A 23,269-nucleotide genomic window follows, 5' to 3' on the forward strand; every position below is an offset into this window, starting at 1 on the left:
CTAGATTACCACCTTGCTCCCATCCACCCTCCAAAAAAACACAAAACCTTGGCCTTTCTCTATTTTTCCTCATCTCAGTTAATTGTGCTCTCATCTACTGAATTGTTAGACTAGAAGCCTGAGTGTCACCCTTTATCTCTCGCCTCTTTCTCCTTCCACACCTAATCCAACATTAATTCCCATGGCTGCTGCCTTCAAAATGTATCAAGTATCCAGTCACATCTCACTATCAACCCCACTACCACTGTCACACAAGCCACCATCATTTCTCCCCAAACAAAAGTCTCCTAACCAGTCTCTGGCTTCCTGTGACATAGACTGATAGTTGCATTCCCAAAATATATATTATCTCAAGAACCTCAAGTTTTTTAGGGGGCAGAAATGTCCCCTGTTAAAAAAGTTAAATCTTCCAGCCTGAAGGCAATAAAGGGCCATGTGACAAGGTTCTGGGCAACTACATATAATTGGAAATTGTTGGAAGAAGCTTCTGAAAGAGGATCCTAAAACAGAGGTGAACTCAGCTGACAGGTACCTAATTGACCTTTATCATTTTCCTTCTTTCTTCCTGGAAGAGATTATGATGCCAGGAGGTATAGACCCCATTCTGTGTTACCCTACAGTAACATGCACATGCTGAGGATAATGGTCCAAAAGCAAAGGGAACCTGGATCCATGATGCCACCATGAAACACCACATCATTATTTAAGGTGGTGTTTCTAACTTTGTGTTACTCATAGCTAAACATAATCCTTAACAATCCAACAACTTTCGCACATATTGAGTCTATTCTTCCACAAAGGAATGAACCTAGAAATCAATAAGAGAAGGGAACTGGAAAGTCACAAATATGTAGAAATTTAACAATTTTTAAACAACCAATGGGTCAAAGAAGAAATCACAGGGGGAAATTAGAAAATACCTTGAGATAAATGAAAGTGAAAACACAATATATCACAACTTATGGAGTACTGTGAAATCAGTGCTAAGAAAGGAACTTTTAGCTGTAAACATTTACATTAAAAAAAGAGAAAGAATACACTAACAATGAACTAACAGAAAAAGAACTCAAGAATAGAATACCATTCACAATCGCAACAAAAAGAATAAAATACCTTGGGGTAAATTTAACCAAGGAAGTGAAAGATCTATACAACAAAAACTACAAGACTTTTCTGAAAGAAATGGATGACGACATAAAGAGATGGAAAGACATTGCACGCACATGGATTGGAAGAATAAACATAGTGAAAATGGCCATACTACCTAAAGCAATCTACAGATTCAATGCCATCCCAATCAGAATCCCAATGACATTCTTTACAGAAATTGAACAAAGAATCCTAAAATTCATATGGGGCAACAAAAGACCCCAAATTGCTAAAGCAATCCTGAGAAAGAAGAACAAAACAGGAGGCATCACAATCCCTGACTTCAAAACATACTACAAAGCTACAGTAATCAAAACAGCATGGTACTGGTACAAACACAGGTGAACATCAATGGAACAGAATCGAAAGCCCAGAAATAAAACCACACATCTATGGACAGCTAATCTTCGACAAAGGAGCTGAGGGCCTACAATGGAGGAAAGAAAGTCTCTTCAACAAATGGTGCTGGGAAAACTGGACAGCCACATGTAAAAGAATGAAAATTGACCATTCTTTTTCACCATTCACCAAAATAAACTCAAAATGGATCAAAGACCTAAAGATTATGCCTGAAACAATAAGTCTTCTAGAAGAGAATATAGGCAGTACACTCTTTGATATCAGTTTCAAAAGAGTCTTTTTGGACACCATAACTCCTCAGATGAGGGAAACAATAGAAAGAATAAACAAGTGGGACTTCATCAGACTAAAGAGCTTCTTCATGGCAAGGGAAAACAGGATTGAAACAAAAAAACAACCCACTAATTGGGAAAAAATATTTACAAGTTATTTATCTGACAAAGGGTTAATCTCCGTAATATATAAAGAACTCACACAGCTCAACAACAAAAAAATCAAACAACCCGATCAAAAAATGGGCAGGGGACATAAACAGACATTTCTCCAAAGAAGATATACGGATGGCCAATAGACACATGAAAAGATGCTCACCATCACTAATCATCAGGGAAATGCAAATCAAAACTACACTAAGATATCACCTTACACCTGTTAGAATGGCAAAAATAACCAGAACAAAAAGTGACAAATGTTGGAGAGCTTGTGGAGAAAAAGGACCCCTCATACACTGTTGGTGGGAATGCAAACTGGTGCAGCCACTATGGAAAACAGTATGGAGATTCCTCAAAAAATTAAAAATAGAATACCTTATGACCCAGCCATCCCACTACTGGGTATCTATCCAAAGAACTTGAAATCAGCAATTCCAAAAGTCCCATGCACCCCTATGTTCATTGCAGCATTATTTACAATAGCCAAGACATGGAAGCAACCTAAATGCCCATCAACTGATGATTGGATAAAGAAGATATGGTATATATATACAATGGAATACTACTCAGTGATAAAAAAAGACAAAATCGTCCCATTCACAACAACATGGATGGACCTTGAAGGTATTATGTTAAGAGAAATAAGCCAGACAGAGAAAGACAAACTCTGTATGACTCCACTCATAGGTGGAAGTTAAACACAGAAACAAAGAGAATTGATTGGTGGCTACCAGGGAAAAGGGGGGGTGGGGGGAGGGCACAAAGGGTGAAGTGGTGTACCTACAACATGACTAACAATAACGTACAACTGAAATTTCACAAGGTTGTAAACTATCATAATCTTTTTTTTAATTGAGTTATTGATAGGTTACAATCTTGTGAAATTTCAGCTGTACATTAATGTTTGTCATTCATGTTGTAGGTGCACCCCTTCACCCTTTGTGCCCACCCCCTACCCCACCTTTCCCCTGGTATCCACTAAACTGTTCTTAGTCCATAATTTTAAATTCCTCATATGAGTGGAGTCATACACAGATTATCCTTCTCTCGCTGGCGTATTTCACTTAACATAATTCCCTCAAGGTCCATCCATGTTATTGCAAATGGAATGATTTTGTTCTGTTTTACAGCTGAGTAGTATTCCATTGCATATATGTACCACATCTTCTTTATCCATTCGTCTGTTGATGGGCACTTAGGTTGCTTCCACATCTTGGCTATTGTAAATAATGCTGCAATGAACATAGGGGTGCATAGGACTTTTGGGATTGCTGACTTCAAGCTCTTTGGATAAACACCCAGTAGTGGGATGGCTGGATTGTATGGTAGTTCTATTTTTAATTTTTTGAGGAATCTCCATACTGTTTTCCATAGTGGCTGCACCAGTTTGCATTCCCACCAGCAGTGTATGAGGGTTCCTTTTTCTCCGCAACCTCTCCAACATTTGTTACTATTAGTTTTAGTTATTTTTGTCATTCTAACAGGTGTAAGGTGATATCTTAGCGTAGTTTTGATTTGCATTTCCCTGATGATCAGCGATGATGAGCATCTTTTCATGTGCCTATTGGCCATCAGTACATCTTCTTTGGGGAAATGTCTGTTCATGTCTCCAGCCCATTTTTTGATTGGGTTGTTTCATGTTTTGTTGTTGAGTAGTGAGAGTTCTTTATACATTATGGATATTAAGCCTTTGTCAGATATATGACTTGCAAATATTTTTTCCCAGTTAGTGGGTTGTTTTTTTGTTTCAATCCTGTTTTCATTTGCCTTGAAGAAGATCTTTAGTCTGATGAAGTCCCATTTGTTTATTCTTTCCATTGTTTCCCTTCTCTGAGAAGGTATGGTGTCCGAAAAGATCCTTTTAATACTGATGCCAAAGCGTGTACTGCCTACGTTTTCTTCTAGAAGGCTTATGGTTTCAGGTCTCACCTTTAGGTCTTTGATCCATTTTGAGTTTATTTTAGTAAATGGTGAAAAAGAATGGTCAATTTTCATTCTTTTACATGTGGCTTTCCAGTTTTCCCAGCACCATTTGTTGAAAAGACTTTCTTTTCTCCATTGTATGCCCTCAGCTCCTTTGTCAAAGATAAGCTGTCCCTAGATGTATGGTTTTATTTCTGGGCTTTCAATTCTGTTCCATTGATCTGTGCACCTGTTTTTGTAACAGTACCATGCTGTTTTGATTACTGTAGCTTTGTAGTATGTTTTGAAGTCAGGGATTGTGATGCCTCCTGTTTTGTTCTTTTTTCTCAGGACTGCTTTAGAGATTCGGGGTCTTTTGTTGCCCCATATGAATTTTAGGATTCTTTGTTCTAATTCGGTAAAGAATGTCATTGGGATTCTGATTGGGATGGCATTGAATCTGTAGATTGCTTTAGGTAGAACGGACATTTTAACTATGTTTATTCTCCCAATCCATGTACATGGAATGTCTTTCCATCTCCTTATGTCGTCATCCAATTCTCTCAGAAAGGCCTTGTAATTTTCATTATACAGGTCCTTCACTTCCTTAGTTAAATTTACCCCAAGGTATTTTATTCTTTTTGTTGTGATTGTGAATGGTATTCTATTCTTGAGTTCTTTTTCTGTTGGTTCATTACTTGAGTATAGAAGTGCTACTGATTTATGCAAATTGATTTTATACCCTGCAACTTTGCTGTAGTTGTTGATTACTTCTAAAAGTTTTCCAATGGATTCTTTGGGATTTTCTATATATAAGATCATGTCGTCTGCAAACAGCGAGAGTTTCACTTCTTCCCTCCCTATTTGGATTCCTTTTTTTCCTTTTTCTTGCCTGATTGCTCTGGCCAGGACCTCCAGTACTATGTTAAATAAGAGTGGTGATAGAGGGCATCCTTGTCTCATTCCTGTTTTCAGGGGGATGGGTTCAGTTTTTGCCCATTGAGTATGATGTTGGCTGTGGGTTTGTCATCTATGGCCTTCATTATGTTGAGGTAGTTTCCTTCTATGCCCATTTTGTTCAGAGTTTTTATCATAAATGGCTGTTGGATCTTGTGAAATGCCTTCTCTGCATCTATTGAGATGATCATGTGGTTTTTATTCTTCAGTTAGTTGATGTGGTGTATCACGTTGATTGATTTGCGGATGGTGAACCATCCCTGTGCCCCTGCTATGAATCCCACCTGATCCTAATGCATGATTCTTTTGATGAATTGCTGAATTCTGGTTGCCAAAATTTTGTTGAGAATTTTTGCATCTATGTTCATCAGTGATATTGGCCTGTAGTTCTCCTTTTTCGTGCTGTCCTTGTCAGGTTTTGGTATCAGCGTGATGTTGGCCACATAGAATGTGTTAGGAAGTGTTCCATCTTCCCCAATTTTTTGGAATAGCTTGAAAAGGATAGGTATTAAATCCTTTCTGAAAGTTTGGTAGAATTCCCCAGGAAAGTCATCTGGTCCTGGGGTTTTATTCTTTGGGATGTTTTTGATTGCTGTTTCAATCTCTTTCCTTGTGATTGTTCTGTTCAAATTGTCTGCCTCTTCTTGAGTGAGCTTTGGGAGATTGTAGGAGTCCAAGAATTTATCCATTTCCTCTAGGTTATCCATTCTCTTGGCATATAGTTTTTTGTAGTATTCTCTTATAATCTGTTGTATTTCTGCAGAGTCTGTTGTTATTTCTCCTCTTTCATTTCTGATTTTGTTTATTTGAGCTTCCTTCCTTTTTTTCTTTGTAAGTCTGGCTAGTGGTTTGCCAATTTTATTTATCTTCTCAAAAAACCAGCTCTTTGTCTCATTGATCCTTTCTACTGCCTTTTTCATTTCAATAGTATTTATTTCTGCTCTGATTTTTATTATTTCTCTCCTTCTGCTGACTTTGGGCTTCATTTGTTCTTTTTTCTCTAGTTCAATTAGGTGTGCTTTAAGGTTGCTTATTTGGGATTTTTCTTGTTTGTTAAGATGTGCCTGTATTGTGATGAATTTTCCTCTTAATACAGCTTTTGCTGTATCCCATATGAGTTGGTATGGCATGTTATCATTTTCATTTGTTTCCAGGTATTTTTTAATTTCTTCTTTAATTTCTTCAATGATCCATTGCTTGTTCAGTAGTGTGTTGTTTAGTCTCCACATCTTTGTGCCTTTCTCAACTTTTTTCTTGTAATTAATTTCTAGCCTTATAGCACTCTGATCTGAGAAGATGCTTGTTATTATTTCAATTTTTTTAAATTTGTAGAGGCTTGCCTTGTTTCCCAACATATGGTCTATCCTAGAGAATGTTCCATGTGCACTTGAGAAGAATGTGTATTCAGCTCTTTCAGGGTGGAGTGATCTATATATGTCTATTAAGTCCAATTGTTTTAGTTTTTCATTTAGCTCCACTATTTCCTTGTTGATTTTCTGTCTGGATGATCTGTCCACTGATGTGAGTGGGGTGTTGAGGTTCCCTACTATTTTTGTGTTGTTTTTAACATCTTCCTTTAGGTCTGTTAATAGTTGCTTTATGAATCTTGGTGCTCCTGTTTTGGGTGCATAGATATTTATCAGCATTGTTTCTTCTTGATGAAGTGTCCCTTTGATCATTATATATTGTCCCTCTGTGTCTCTCTTTACCTGTCTTATTTTGAAATCCATTTGGTCTGATATGAGAATTGCAACACCTGCCTTTTTTTCCTTGCTATTTGCTTGAAGTATTGTCCTCCACCCCTTCACCCTGAGTCTGTGTTTGTCCTTGGGGCTGAGGTGTGTTTCCTGGAGGCAACAAATTGTTGGATCGCGTTCTTTAATCCATTTTGCCACTCTGTGCCTTTTTATTGGAGAGTTCAATCCGTTCACATTGACAGTGATTATTGATGCATGTGGACTTAATGCTGTCAATCTGTCACTCATTATCTTGTTTTCCTGCGTTTCTTTTCCTGTTTGCTTTAGACTACCCATTTAATACTGCAATTTCTTAGGCTGGGTTTCTTAGATTTTTCCTTATTTATGATTTGTGACTCTGTTCTGTACTTTATTTTAGTGTCTACCTTGAAGTTTGTATTTAGAATCTCGTGTATAATATAGTCTATTCTCTGGTGGTCTCTTACCTACTTTACCAATACTGATTTAGACCCTTTGCTCTTCCCCTCCTAAATAATTATTTTCATTTTTTATTCCAACTCGTCTTATTAATTTGTAGTTAGAGTGCTAAGATCGTCCTTGTTTTGGTAGTTTCCTTACCTTTACCCTAATGCTATAATTGAATATTTGCTATCCTGTTCTGGTTCTATCCATCGGTCTCCCTAGTCTGTGGATTGTGTCCCCTTTCTCCCTTTTTTCTTTTTTCAGGTATGAGAGCCTTCTTGAGGATTTCTTGTAGTGGAGGGCTTTTAGTTACAAATTCCCTTAACTTTTGTTTGTCTGGAAAAGATTTAATTTCTCCCTCATATCTGAAGGAAATTCTTGCTGGATAGAGTATTCTTGGCTGAAGATTTTTATCCTTTAAAACTTTGAATATATCACTCCATTCTCTCCTAGCTTGTAGGGTTTCTGTAGAGAAATCCACTGACAGTCTGATAGGGGCTCCTTTATAGGTTATTCTCTTTTTTTTCCTTACTTCCCTGAGTATTCTCTCCTTATCATTCCTATTTGCCAACTTTACTACTATGTGCCTTGGGCTAGCTCTTTTTACATTGACAAATCTAGGAGATCTAAAACCCTCCTCTACACACATTTCTCCGTCGATCCCTAGATTTGGGAAGTTCTCTTCAATAATTTCATTAAGCACACTTTCTGCTCCATTTTCCTTTTCCATATTCTCGGGAATTCCTATGATCCTTATGTTCTTACTCCTCATTGAATCCATTATCTCTCGGAGATTTTCCTCATTTTTTAAAAATTCTTAGTTCTCTTTCTTCCTCTGTCTGGCACCATTCAGCCTGTCTATCTTCGATTATGCTAATTTTCTCCTCTATGTTGTCTACACGGGCATTCAGGGAATCCGTATTCTGTTTTATCTGGTCCATTGTGTTTTTCATCTCAAGTAATTCTGTTTGATTCTTCTTTATGATTTCAATCTCTTTTGTGAAGTAACTCCAGAACTCGGCTTGTTTCTCTATCATTCTCTCTACCTCACTGAGTTTTTTGATTATAGCTGCTCTGGATTCATTATCACTTAGTTTACCTAATTCCAAGTCCTTAGGACTTAATTCTATGTTTTTATTGTTTTCCTTCTGGTCTGGGTCTTTTATAAATTGCTGGATGGTAGAGGAGCAGTTTTTTCTCATGGTGGTAGAATTCAATTGCAGTTACAGCCTGTCGCCACTAGATGGGGGTCGAGAGCCCTGCGTTCTGAGCTCTCCGCCTTGGGGCAAGATGGCTGCACCCACTGGCTTTGCCGAGGTGGGGAGGGGCTGTTAGTCACACATGCCAGTCTGGGTTCAGATCAGTTCTGTTCTCTGGTCTCCCAAGGCCCTTGATTTATAGGGTCCCCGCGGTCGGAAGCTTCCCCCCGTCAGCAGGTCTCCACTGAATCAGCGGCAGGAGTCCTGGATGATCCCCCGGTCGTGCAGCCCCCCCCCACTCCTTCCCGACCCGCACCGCAGGGATCACAGACTCTAGGGGAGGGAGCGATGTTCTCTCCTACCGTTCCAGTGCCTCCGAAGGTGTAAGCAAGGTTTATGATCTCTGCCTTCTTGGTATTGTAGGTCTCTAACGAGCTGGCATTATGTTTATTCTCTGAAATTCAGTTCTTCCAATCTTTTGTTGTATTTTGGAGGGGAGAGAATCCTGGATCAGCTCACCCCGCCATTTTGCTCCTCCAATGACTCCCCTCTGAGTTTTCTAAACTATCATAATCTTAATAAAAAGTTTTTTAAAAAGGCACACTTAAAAGCAAAGCCTTCAAAATGCTTTAAAAAAAAAAAAGACAGATCTCAAATCAACAACCTAACTTCACACCTTTTGGAACTATAATAGGAAGAGCAAGCTAAACCCAAAGCTAGTAGAAGGAAGAAAATAATAACGATTAAAGAGGAGATATACAAAGTAGAGTAGAAAGGCAATAAAGAAAATCAGTGAAATCAAAAGTTGGCTTTTGAAAAGATCAACACAATTAAAAAAGCTTAGCTAGACTGAGCAAAGAAAAAGGAAGATTCATTACTAAAATCAGAAATGCAAGTGGGATATTACTGCCAATTTTACAGAAACATAAAGGATTATAAGGAAATACTATGAACACCTGTATGCCAACAAATTGGATAAGTTAGATGAAATGGACAAATTCTTTAAAAGAGCCAAACTACTGAAAGTGACTCAAGAAGAAACAGAAAATCTGAACAGACCTGTAACAAGTGAAGAGTCGAATCTGTAAGAAAATCTAACTCTTCTGGATCTTAGATAGTCTATTGTATATTCAAATGTTTAGCCCATTTTTTAATTGAGTTATTTGCTTTTATGTTGTTGAGTTATAGAAGTTCCGTATACATTCTGGATGTTAACCCTTTATCTGATATATGATTTGCAAATATTTTCTCCCATCGCATAGGTTGCCTTTTCACTCTGATTGTTTCTATTGATGCACAAAAGTTTTTAAGGTTGATGTAGTCTCATTTGTTAGTTTTACAATTGATTATAAATGTTCTAAAATTTAGACCTCTCAAGTCACACCTGGGTAAGGGCTTTACCAATTTTCTCATGAAAAGAGGTAAGGTATTTGCCAAAATTATGCTCAATTTGTTCTTTAAGTGGAAATTCCACATATAATGTTGATTTCATACAGTAAATTCTGTCATTAAAAAAATTACCTGCTTTTTACATTTAGAAATTTTACTCATTCACTTAATTTTATTTTAAAAGTATTCCTTATTTAATTTTTTCTATGAATTTATTCATTTGTCATTAATTTATTTGTTAGTTATTTACAAATAAAAGGAGCAACCACTATAAACCAGGCACTCTCCAAGTACTACATCTCAGTTGCTCCTTCTCCCTTCATTCCTGGCCCAATAATGGGGTAACATTTAAGTACAATCAGCCCTAAAACATAATGTAAACATTTAACTTTAAAGACATCAACACATTTTATGATATTTGCTTTAGAAATAAAATACTTCATTAAAAACAAAAGAAATGTATTGGTGCATTTTAACTGGCAGATCTGGTTGCAGAGACTCAATGTGACCAAGTCACTATCTCTCCGTGTCTTTGTTCCTCTCTCTGTGTTGGCTTTCTCAGGCATTTTCTCTCAGTAGGAAAGTGACCGCTGCTAGCTTTTGGTATAAAAGAATAAAGACTTCTTCTCTTAATATTCTTATATCAAATTATATGCTCATCCTTGTAGCCACAGAGGCAGAGTGTCAAGTTTGCCAACAATATCAAGGATTGGAGATGATAATCTCAGAAAGGGAGACTGATTGACAAAAATATGTTAACTATATGGACAATTAATAAATAGTGTTGAGACAACTGTCTACCCATTTCAGCAAAAATATCAATAGATTCTTGCCTCATTCAAAAAAAATAAACATAAAAAGCATATACTAGAAAAACATTTAAGAGAATACTGACATAATCTTGGGGAGGAGAAGGACCTTCTAAATACAATATAAACTAAGAGCCACAAGGAAAAGATAAACATCCAGTATTTCTCTGAGGACCCCAAAGAAGTTAAAAAACCGAGATAACAAATGGCATAGATAACAAAGCATTGTTATTCAAAGTATATAAAGCATTCTCACACATAAATAAACCCACAACCTAATTTGTAAATTTGGGCAAAGATTATAAACAATGGAAATACAAAAGGATAATAAACACATGAAAATGGTTCACTCATAATAATCAGGAAAATGAAAATTACAAGATCAACAGAATATCATTTTTGTGTATGAAATTAACAAAAACTTAAATGACTAGCATGTGGAATAATGAGTATTTTCCTACATTTTGGGTGTAAAAGCAAATTAGTAAATCTGGTTTAAAGGATAACCTGGCAGTATCTATCAAAATTAAATATGCTCATATGCTTTGATCCAACAATTCTACTTCTCATACTTATCCTATAATATACTTGTAACAGGTGAATAGAGATAATACTTACCATTTAGCAAGTAACTATTATGTTCCAAGCCCTTTAAAATTCTTTGAAATAGATGATAGTATACACATTTTGCAGATGAGAAAACTGAAACTCAGATGTAAATTGCCCAAAGTTATATGACCATAGAAGCAGAAGAATCTGGATTTGAACTTAGATATCTCTGCCTGTAAAATCCAAGGTCTTTTTACTATATCATACTAGTTCTCTTATCATCACCAAACCCTGCCTTTCATTGGTAGGTAAAATTAAATTCCCCATTCTTCTCCACCTTTCTTGCATCCTTTGGGGAAATGATTTAGCATCCAATAATTTTCAGGGTTTAAATAGAAACTAATTAAGTTACGTCTTGAAAGCCTTAATTTATGAAGGGCTCTAAAAATGTGAAGGAACTATTGAAAGACTGCACCTGGATCAGCTGTGAGTTGAAAGAGATGTCAGTCCTTTCCAGTTCAGGTTAGCACTCCAGAAGTTCGTCTCAAAATACTGCATTTCTTTAGCACACTGTCTGCCTTGGTTCATAAAAAACTCTTCTTTTAACTTCAAACAACTTCAAAGTTTATTTTCCCATAGAATTTTGAAGATTTTGTGACTTGTTTGTGAGCAATTAGCTTAGACTTTTAGGAATTTGTTCTAGAACTCTGATATGTCCATTTATAAGCTTGTTGCCCTAGGGGATAGATTCTTTCAACATTCTAAGTCTGTTGATTATATATAACCTCTGTTTTATGGGTTACCAAGTGAATTTTTCTTGTCCAACTTAATTTAGTTTTATCTGTCATATACAGGACTGACTACCACCCTGAAGGAAAATATTTAAGGTAAGTTTTCTTTTTTTAAAATTAAACTCTTTATTTTGAAATAATTGCAGATTCCCATGCAGTTATAAGAAATAACACAGAGAGAGCCTATCTCCCCTTTATCCAGTTTCCCTCAATAGTAACATCTTACAAAACTGTAGTAAAATATCACAACCATAATACTGACATTATATAGTTAAGATGCAGAACATTTCCACAAGGATCCTTTTTAATGTCCCTTTATAGTCATACTCATTTCTTTCCTGCTCCACCCCCTACTTAATGCCTGGCCACCACTAATCTGTTCTTCAGTTTTATAATTTAGTAATTTCAAGAATGTTATACAAATGGAGTCATAGAGTGTACAACATTTTGGGACTGGCTTTTTTTCACTCAGAATAATTCTCTGAAGATTCAGCTAGGTTATTGTATATATCAATACTTTGTTCCTTTTTATTGGTGAGTATGATTCCATGGTATGGATGTACCACAGTTTATTTAGCCATTCACCAACTGAAGGACAATCTGAGTTGTTTCCACTTTTTGGATATTATGAATAGAGCTGCTATGAATATTTGTGTTCAGCTTTTTTTGTGAAGATAAAACAATTTCTCTGGGATAAATGCCCAAGAGAGCAATTCTTGGGTTACATGGCAATTGCATATATAGTTTCTTGAGAAACTATCAAACTGTTTCCAGGAGTAGCTGTAAAATTTTAAATTCCCATCAGCAGTTTCTCCACATTTCACCAGTATTTGGTTTTATTACTGTCTTTTATTTTAGGTATGAGCCTTGGTTCAAGGTTTGGTTTTATTTGCCCATGGAAGTCCAATTGTTCCAGCACCACTTGTTCAAAAGGCTATCTTTCCTCCATTGAATTGCTTTTGAATCACTGTCAAAAGTCTGTTTGGCATTTTTTTTGGGTCTGTTTCTGGGATGTCCATTCTGTTCCATTGATCTTTGTGTCTGTCTCTCCTTTAAAGACCACACTGTCTTTGATTCTTGATTACTGTGGCTACAGTGCTAGGCCTTAATATCAAGTAAACCTTCCTCCCACTTTCTAATTAATTTTAAAGATTATTTTAGTTATTCGATGGCCCGTGCCTTTCTGCATACATTTTAGAATGATCTTGTCTATGTTTACAAAGAGCTGGAACCTAGATATAAATTGCATTAATCTAAAGGCCAATCTGGGGAGAACTGGCACCTTTACTATGCTGTCTTCCAACCCTGAACATGTTATATCTCTCCATCCATTTAGGTCTTTGATTTCTTCCCTGAGCATCTTGTAATTTTTATCATATAGATCTTATACATGTTTTCTTAGATTTATAAGTATTTAATTTTCTTTGGAGTGATTTTAAATGTTATTGTTTTTAAAATTTTTGTTTCCACATGTTCATTGTTAGTATACAGAAATACTGATTTTTGAATTTTTTTAAAGATTTTATTTTTCCTTTTTCTCCCCAAAGCCCCCCAGTACATAGTTGTGTATTTTCAGTCGTGGGTCCTTCTAGCTGTGGCATGTGGGACACCACCTCAGCATGGGCTGATGAGCAGTGCCATGTCTGCGCTCAGAATCTGAACCAGCGACACCCTGGGCCACTGAAGCAGAGCGTGCATACCCAACCACTCAGCCATGGGGCCAGCCCCTGATTTTTGATTTTGAATTTGTATCCTTCAACCTTGCTGAACTCACTTATTAGTTCTAGTATTTTTTTTTTTTTACAGAATCCTTGGCATTTTCTACATAAACAATCATTTCTTCTGAAAATAGAGACAGTTTTTTAAAAAAATTTTTTATTGAGTTAATGATAGGTTACAATCTTGTGAAATTTCACTTGTATATTATTGTCTGTCAGTCGTGTTGTAGGTGCAACTCTTCACCCTTTGTGCCCACTCCCCAGCCCCCCTTCCCCTGGTAGCCACTAATCTGTTCTCTTTGTCCACAGGTTTCAATGCCTCATATGAGTGGAGTCATACAGAGATTGTCCTTCTCTAACTGGCTTATGTCACTTAACATAATTCCATCAAGGTCCATCCATGTTGTTGGAAATGGGACAATTTTGTTGTTTTTTACAGCTGAGCAGCAATCCATTGTATATATATACCACATCTTCTTTATCCATTCATCTGTTGATGGGCACTTAGGTTGCTTCCATGTCTTGGCTATTGTAAATAATGCTGCAATAAACATTGGGGTGCATAGGACTTTTGGAATTGCTGACGTCAAGCTCCCTGCATAGATACCCAGTAGTGGAATAGCTGGATCATATGGTAGTTCTATTTTTAATTTTTTGAGGAATCTCCATACTGCATCAGTTTGCATTCCCACCAGCAGTGTACGAGGGTTCCTTTTTCTCCACAACCTCTCCAAGATTTGTTACTATTTGTTCTGGTTATTTTTGTCATTCTAATGGGTGTAAGGTTATATCTTAGTGTAGTTTTGATTTGCAATTCCCTGATGATCAGCGATGATGAACATGATTTCATGTGCCTATTGGCCATCTGTATATCTTCTTTGGAGAAATGTCTGTTCATGTCTCCAGCCCATTTTTTGATCAGGTTGTTTAATTTTTTGTTGTTGAGTTGTGTGAGTTCTTTATATATTATGGATAGTAAGCCTTTGTTGGATGTATTACTTGCAAATATTTTTTCCCAGTTAGTGGGTTGTTTTCTTGTATTCAATCCTGTTTTCCCTTGCCTTGAAGAAGCTCTTTAGTCTGATGAAGTCCCATTTGTTTATTCTTTCTATTGTTTCCCTTGTCTGAGAAGACATGGTGTCCGAAAAGATCCTTTTAATACTAATGTCAAAAAGTGTACTGCCTACATTTTCTTCTAGAAGGCTTATGGTTTCAGGTCTCACCTTTAGGTCTTTGATCCATTTTTAGTTTATTTTGGTGAATGGTGAAAAAGAATCGTCAGTTTTCATTCTTTTACATGTGGCTGTCCAGTTTTCCCAGCACCATTTGTTGAAGAGACTTTCTTTTCTCCATTGTATGCCCTCAGCTCCTTTGTCGAAGATTAGCTGTCCATAGATGTGTGGTTTTATTTCTGGGCTTTCAATTGTGTTCCATTGATCCGTGCACCTGTTTTTGTAACAGTACCATGCTGTTTTGATTACTGTAGCTTTGTAGTATTCTTTCAAGTCAGGGATTGTGATGCCTCCAGCTTTGTTCTTCTTTCTCAGGATTGCTTTAGCAATTCGGGGTCTTTTGTTGCCCCATATGAATTTTAGGATTTTGTGTTCAATTTCTGTAAAGAATGTCATTGGGATTCTGATTGGGATGGCGTTGAATCTGTAGATTGCTTTAGGTAGAATGGCCATTTTAACGATGTTTTTTCTTCCAATCCATGTGCATGGAATGTCTTTCCATGTCTTTATGTCGTCATCCATTTCTTTCAGAAAAGCCTTGTAATTTTCATTGTATAGGTCTTTCACTTCCTTGGTTAAATTTACCCCAAGGTATTTTATTCTTTTTGTTGTGATTGTGAATGGGATTGTGTTCTTGAGTTCTTTTTCTGTTAGTTCATTATTAGAGTATAGAAATGCTACTGATTTATGTAAGTTGATTTTATACCCTGAAACTTTGCTGTAGTTGTTGATTACTTCTAAAAGTTTTCCTATGGATTCTTTAGGGTTTTCTCTATATAAGATCATGTCGTCTGCAAACAGCGAGAGTTTCACTTCTTACTCCCTATTTGGATTCCTTTTTCTTGCCTGATTGCTCTGGGCAGGACCTCCAGTACTATGTTAAATAAGAGTGGTGATAGAGGGCACCCTTGTCTTCTTCCTGTTCTCAGGGGAATGGTGCTCAGGTTTTGCCCATTGAGTATGATGCTGGCTGTGGGTTTGTCATATATGGCCTTTATTATGTTGAGGTAGCTCCCTTCTATCCCCATTTTGTTCAGACTTTTTATCACAAATGGCTGTTGGATCTTGTCAAACGCTTTCTTTGCTTCTACTGAGATGATCATGTGGTTTTTATTCCTCAGTTAGTTGATGTGGTGTATCACGTTGATTGATTTGCAGATGTTGAACCATCCCTGTGTCCCTGGTATGAAGCCCACCTGATCATGATGTATGATCCTTTTGATGAATTGCTGAATTCTGGTTGCCAAAATTTTGCTGAGAAGTTTTGCATCTATGTTCATCAGCGATATTGGCCTGTAGTTCTCCTTTTTCGTGCTGTCCTTATCTGGTTTTGGTATCAGCGTGATGTTGGGCTCGTAGAATGTGTTAGGAAGTGTTCCATCCTCCCTAATTTTTTGGAATAGCTTGAAAAGGAGAGGTGTTAAATCCTCTCTGAAAGTTTGGTAGAATTCCCCAGGAAAGCCATCTGGTCCTGGGGTTTTATTCTTTGGGATACTTTTGATGGCTGTTTCAATCTCTTTCTTTGTGATTGTTCTGTTCAAATTGTTTGCTTCTTCCTGAGCGAGCTTTGGGAGATTGTAGGAGTCCAACAATTTATCCATTTCCTCTAGGTTATCCATTTTGCTGGCATATAGTTTTTTGTAGTATTCTCTTATAATCTGTTGTATTTCTGCAGAGTCTGTTGTTATTTCTCCTCTTTCATTTCTGATTTTGTTTATTTGAGCTTCCTTCCTTTTTTTCTTTGTAAGTCTGGCTAGTGGTTTGTCAATTTTATTTATCTTCTCAAAGAACCGGCTCTTTGTTTCATTGATCCTTTCTACTGCCTTTTTTGTTTCAATAGCATTTATTTCTGCTCTGATTTTTACTATTTCTCTCCTTCTGCTGACTTTGGGCTTTGTTTGCTCTTCTTTCTCTAATTCAGTTAGGTGTAGTTTAAGATTGCTGATTTGGGATTTCTCTTGTTTGGTAAGATGTGCCTGAGTTGCGATGGATTTTCCTCTTATTACAGCTTTTGCTGCATCCCATATGAGTTGGTATGGCATGTTATCATTTTCATTTGTCTCCAGGTATTTTTTGATTTCTTCTTTAATTTCTTCAATGATCCATTGCTTGTTCAATAGCATATTGTTTAGTCTCCACATCCTTGTGCCTTTCTCAGCTTTTTTCTTGTAATTAATTTCTAGCTTTATAGCATTATGATCAGAGAAGATGCTTGTTGTTATTTCAATTTTTTTTTTTGTACTTATACATGATGTTTATTAGAACACATCAAAACAGCCTCTGGCGTTTGGTATGGGCTACTGACCTGGTAAATGCATTCTTTTTTTTTTAATTAATTTATTTTATTTATTTTTTTATTAATGTTATGATAGATTACAACCTTGTGAGATTTCAGTTGTACATCTTTGTTAGTCATGTTGTGGGTACACCACTTCCCCCTTTGTGCCCTCCCCTCACCCCCCCTTTTCCCTGGTAACCACCGATCAGTTCTCCTTGTCAATATACTAACTTCCACCTATGAGTGGAGTCATATAGAGTTCATATTTCTCTGACTGGCTTATTTCGCTTAACATAATACTCTCGAGGTCCATCCACGTTGCTGTGAATGGGCCAATTTTGTCTTTTTTTATGGCTGAGTAGTATTCCATTGTGTATATATACCACATCTTCTTTATCCAATCATCAGTTTCTGGGCATGTAGGTTGGTTCCACGTCTTGGCTATTGTAAATAATGCTGCGATGAACATAGGGGTGCAAGGGACTCTTGGGATTTCTGATTTCAGGTTCTTAGGATAGATACTGAGTAATGGGATGGCTGGGTTATAGGGTATTTCAATTTTTAACTTTTTGAGAAATCTCCATACTGTTTTCCATAGTGGCTGTACCAGTTTGCATTCCCACCAACAGTGTATGAGGGGTCCTTTTTCTCCACAACCTCTCCAACATTTGTCGCTCTTGGTTTTGGATGTTTTTGCCAATCTAACAGGTGTAAGGTGATATCTTAGTGTAGTTTTGATTTGCATTTCCCTGATGATTAGCGATGATGAACATCTTTTCATGTGTCTATTGGCCATATTCATATCTTCTTTTGAGAAATGTCTGTTCATGTCCTCTGCCCATTTTTGATCGGGTTGTTTTTTTGTTGTTGAGCTGTGTGAGTTCTTTGTATATTATGGAGATTAACCCTTTGTTGGATAAGTGGCATGTAAATATTTTTTCCCAATTAGTGGGCTGTTTTCTTGTTTCAATCCTGTTTTCCCTTGCCTTGAAGAAGCTCTTTAGTCTGATGAAGTCCCATTTGTTTATTCTTTCTATAGTTTCCCTCAACTGAGGAGTTATAGTGTCTGAGAAGATTCTTTTGAAACTGATGTCAAAGAGTGTACTGCCTATATTCTCTTCCAGAAGACTTATTGTCTCAGGCCTAATCTTTAGGTCTTTGATCCATTTTGAGTTTATTTTGCTGTGTGGTGAAAAAGAATGGTCAATTTTCAATCTTTTACATGTGGCTGTCCAGTTTTCCCAGCACCATTTGTTAAAGAGACTTTCTTTTCTCCATTGTAGGCCCTCTGCTTCTTTGTTGAAGATTAGCTGTCCATAGATGTGTGGTTTTATCTCTGGGCTTTCAATCCTGTTCCATTGATCTGTGGACCTGTTTTTGTACCAGTACCATGCTGTTTTGATCACTGTAGCTTTGTAGTATGTTTTGAAATCGGGGATTGTGATTCCGCTGGCTTTGTTTTTCTTGCTCAGGATTGCTTTAGCAATTCGCAGTCTTTTGTTGCCCGATATGAATTTTAGGATTCTTTGTTCAATTTCTGTGAAGAATGTTCTTGGGATTCTGATTGGGATAGCATTGAATCTGTAGATTGCTTTAGGTAGTATGGACATTTTAACTATGTTTATTCTTCCAATCCATGTGCATGGAATGTCTTTCCATCTCTTTATGTCGTCGTCAATTTCTTTCAAGAAAGTCTTGTAGTTTTCATTGTATAGATCCTTCACTTCCTTGGTTAAGTTTATTTTAAGGTATTTTATTCTTTTCGTTGCGATTGTGAATGGGATTGACTTGAGTTCTTTTTCTGTTAGTTCATTGTTAGTGTATAGAAATGCTACTGATTTATGTATGTTGATTTTATACCCTGATACTTTGCTGTAGTTGTTGATTATTTCTAATAGTTTTTCTATGGATTCTTTGGGGTTTTCTATATATAAGATCATGTCGTCTGCAAACAGCAAGAGTTTTACTTCTCCGTTACCTATTTGGATTCCTTTTATTTCTTTTTCCTGCCGAATTGCTCTGGCCAACACCTCCAGAACTATGTTGAATAGGAGTGGTGAAAGTGGGCACCCTTGTCTTGTTCCTGTCCTCAGAGGGACGGCTTTCAATTTTTGTCCATTGAGTATGATGTTGGCTGTGGGTCTGTCATATATGGCCTTTATTATGTTGAGGTACTTTCCTTCTATACCCATTTTATTGAGGGTTTTTATCATAAATGGGTGTTGGATCTTGTCGAATGCTTTCTCTGCATCTATTGAGATGATCATGTGGTTTTTGTTTTTCATTTTGTTGATGTAGTGTATCACATTGATTGACTTGCGGATGTTGAACCATCCCTGTGTCCCTGGTATAAATCCCACTTGATCATGGTGTATAATCTTTTTGATGTATTGCTGTATTCGGTTTGCCAAAATTTTGTTGAGGATTTTTGCATCTATGTTCATCAGTGATATCGGCCTGTAGTTCTCCTTCTTTGTGTTGTCCTTGTCAGGTTTGGGGATCAGAGTGATGTTGGCTTCATAGAATGTGTTAGGGAGTACTCCATCTTTCTCAATTTTCTGGAACAGTTTGAAAAGAATAGGTATTAAGTCTTCTTTGAATGTTTGGTAGAATTCTCCAGAGAAGCCGTCTGGTCCTGGACTCTTATTTTTGGGGAGGTTTTTGATTACCGTTTCTATTTCCTTACTTGTGATTGGCCTATTCAGACTCTCCATTTCTTCCTGATTCAGTTTGGGGAGATTGTAGGAGTCTAGGAATTTGTCCATTTCTTCCAGGTTGTTCAATTTGTTGGCATATAGTTTTTCATAGTATTCTCTTATGATCCCTTGTATTTCATTGGTATCTGTTGTGATTTCTCCTCTCTCATTCCTAATTTTATTTATTTGCGATTTCTCTCTTCTTTTCTTGGTGAGTCTGGCTAAAGGTTTGTCAATTTTGTTAATTTTTTCGAAGAACCAACTCTTTGTTTCATTGATCCTTTCTATTGTCTTTTTTGTTTCATATATCGTTTATTTCTGCTCTTATTTTTATTATTTCCCTCTTTCTACTGACTCTGGGCTTTGTTTATTCTTCTTTTTCTAGTTCTGTTAGGTGTCGTTTGAGGTTGCTTATGTGAGCTTTTTCTTGTTTAGTGAGGTGAGCCTGTATTGCGATGAATTTCCCTCTTAGGACTGCTTTTGCTGCATCCCAAATCATTTGGTATGTCGTGTTCTCATTTTCATTTGTCTCCAGATAATATTTGATTTCTTCTTTAATTTCTTCAATGATCCATTGTTTGTTCAGAAGCGTGTTGTTTAGTCTCCACATTTTTGCACCCTTCTCTGCTTTTTTCTTGTAGTTGATTTCTAGTTTCATAGCGTTATGATCAGAAAAGATGCTTGATATTATTTCAACTCTCTTGTATTTATTGATGTTTGCTTTGTTTCCCAAAATACGGTCAAATCTTGAGAATGTTTCATGTGCACTTGAGAAGAATGTGTAACCTGCTGTTTTTGGATGAAGTGTTCTATATCTATCTATTAAGTCCATCTGGTCTAAATTTTCATTTAATTCTATTATTTCCTTGTTGATTTTCTGTCTGGATGTTCTGTCCATTGGTGTTAATGGTGTGTTGAGGTCCCCTACTATTATTGTATTGTTGTTGATGTCTTCTTTTAGTTCTATTAAGAGTTGCTTTACAAATTTTGGTGCTCCTGTGTTGGGTGCATATATATTTATAAGTGTTATGTCTTCTTGGTGGAGAGTCCCTTTTATCATTATATACTGTCCCTCTTTGTCTTTCTTTATCTGTTTTGCTTTGAAGTCTACCTTGTCTGATATTAGTATAGCGACACCTGCTTTCTTTTGTTCATTATTAGCTTGGAGTATTGTTCTCCATCCCTTCACTCTGAGTCTGTGTTTGTCTTTGGGGCTGAGGTGTGTTTCCTGGAGGCAGCATGTTGTTGGGTCTTGTTTTTTGATCCAACCTGCCACTCTGTGTCTTTTGATTGGGGAGTTCAATCCATTTACATTTAGAGTGATTATTGAGACGTGGGGGCCTACCACTACCATTTTATGTCTTGTTTTCCGGTTTTCTTCCATTTCCTTTGTTTCTCGTCCCATGGTTTAATCTGTTCTGATGAAGAGCTGCTACTCTTTGTTGTTGTCCTTCTACTTATCTCCTCTGCTCTTGGTTTTGTAGCCCCTTTCCTTTTTTTGATTTTTCAGGAATGAGTGTTTTCCTGAGGATTTCCTGAAGAGGAGGTTTTGTGGCAATGAACTCCCTTAACTTTTGTTTATCTGGGAAAGTTTTTATTTCTCCATCATATTTGAAGGATATTTTCGCTGGGTAGAGAATTCTCGGCTGTAGGTTTTGGTCCTTCAGATTTTTGAATATATCATTCCACTCTCTTCTAGCCTGTAAAGTTTCTGCTGAGAAATCTGCTGATAGCCTGGTGGGGGTTCCTTTGTAGGTTAGTTTCTTTTGCCTGGCTGTCCTTAGTATTTTCTCCTTGTCGTTGACTTTTGCTAGCTTCACTACTATATGCCATGAGGTTGGTCTTCTTGCATTGATAAAGTTTGGAGATCTATTGGCTTCTGTCACCTGAAGATCCATCTCTCTCACCAGATTTGGGAAGTTCTCAGCCATTATTTCTTTGAATAGGCTTTCTGCCTCTTTCTCCTTCTCTTCTCCCTCTGGTATACCTATAATCCTTATGTTGCATCTCCTAATTGTGTCTGATAATTCTCGGTGAGTTTCTTCATTTCTTTTTAGTCTTACTTCTCTCTCCTCCTCTGCCTGCAGCATTTCTATATTGTCATCTTCCAAATTGCTAATTCTTTCCTCCATATTATCGGCCCTACTGTTCAGTGCATGTAGATTTTTCTTAATCTCCTCTATTGTGTTCTTCATTTCCAGTATTTCTGTTTGGTTCTTCTTTATTGTATCAAACTCTTTTGTGACATAGCTCCTGAACTCGTTGAGTTGTCTATCTGAATTCTCTCTTAATTCATTGAGTATTTTAATGATGGTTGTTTTGAAGTCATCATCATTTAGGTTACATATCTCATTTTCTTTGGGATTGTTTTCTGTGTATTTGTTATTTTCCTTGTGTTCTGGAGACTTAATGTATTTTTTCATATTGCTTGATGTTGTTGATTTGTGCCTCCACATAGAGATAGAGTTTAGTTGCTCCTTCCACTTGTTTCTGCTGCTGTGGTGGGGGAGCAGCTGTTTATACTGCACCAACCAGGAACTCTATCCGCAGTTGCTAACCAGGCCTGGGCCCCTCCTTGTAGTCACAGTGGTCCTTTGGATTCCCTCTTCTGCCGTGGGGGCCGTCACAGGGGGGCTTCAGGCTGCTGGTGCCTACTGTTGCAGCCCACCTAGACGTGCTCCCTCCTTGGGGTCTGCAACGGTGTTATGGGCTTTTCCAGCGGCCAGGGGTAGGATCACTTATATTTGCTGCTCCGTCACTGTCGGCACTCACAAAATCTCACTTGTCCACTATGGGTTGCAGCAGAGCTATTGGCATCTTCTACAGTCTGTGGTTAGCTCACCTACCTATGCTACTTTTGTCCCGGGGTCTTCCAGCCTTGTGGCTGCTGGTTGGGTGCTCTCTACTAGTGCTGTGCAGAGGCTTTCCCTGAGGCTGCTGTGAGCCTGTAGGATTTCCCCCTAGGCTATGGAGCTGGGTCACTGGAACTCCACCCAGCCCCAGTCCTGTTCCCCAGGAACTCGGGGAGCCCTTTGCCCTGTCTGGAGGATAGCCGGAGATCCCGATTTCAGTGGTAGCTGGTCAGCTGCTGCCCTGCCTGATAGTCTCCTCTCCGGGACCCTACTGGTGTTGTGGATGCTGGGTGTGGCCCCTCCGCTAATAGCAGACAGTTTTGTCTGCTGCCCGGGCAGAACTCTGGAGCTTCCCCTCCGGGCTGCAGGGCCGGCCTCTGGAGCTCCCACCAGCCCCAGTCCTCTCCGAGATCTCTGGCAATCCCTTACCCCACGGGGCGGGCAACGGCAGCCAGGGGTCACCTCACCCTCTGGGACTCTCTCCGGGACTTTCCCAGAGTTGTGAATGCTGGGGGTAGCCCCTCCGCTAATGGCAGACAAAGAGTCTTGTCTCCTGCCCGGGCAGAACTCTGGAGCTTCCCCTCCAGGGCGCGGAGCCGGCCTCTGCAGCTTCACCCAGCCCCAGTCCTCTCTGAGCTCTCCGGCAATCCCTAGCCCCATGGGGCGGGCAAGGGCAGCTGGGGGTCGCCTCGCCCTCCGGGGTTCTCTCCGGGACTTTCCCGGAGTTGTGAATGCTGGGCGTGGCCCCTCCGCTAATGGCAGACAGAGAGTTTTGTCTGCTGCCCGGGCGGAACTCTG

At 38.0% G+C, this 23,269-nt stretch overlaps 1 protein-coding gene across 45 annotated transcripts in view; it reads right to left on the reverse strand.

The window, feature by feature from the left end:
- Nucleotides 1-23,269, reverse strand: part of C2CD6 (C2 calcium dependent domain containing 6) — a 168,369-nt gene that overhangs the window by 17,891 nt on the left and 127,209 nt on the right. The gene's annotated exons all lie outside the window — the stretch shown is intronic.

Source organism: Equus caballus, chromosome 18 (genome assembly GCF_041296265.1).
Source record: "Equus caballus isolate H_3958 breed thoroughbred chromosome 18, TB-T2T, whole genome shotgun sequence".
Taxonomy (NCBI): Eukaryota; Metazoa; Chordata; class Mammalia; order Perissodactyla; family Equidae; genus Equus; species Equus caballus.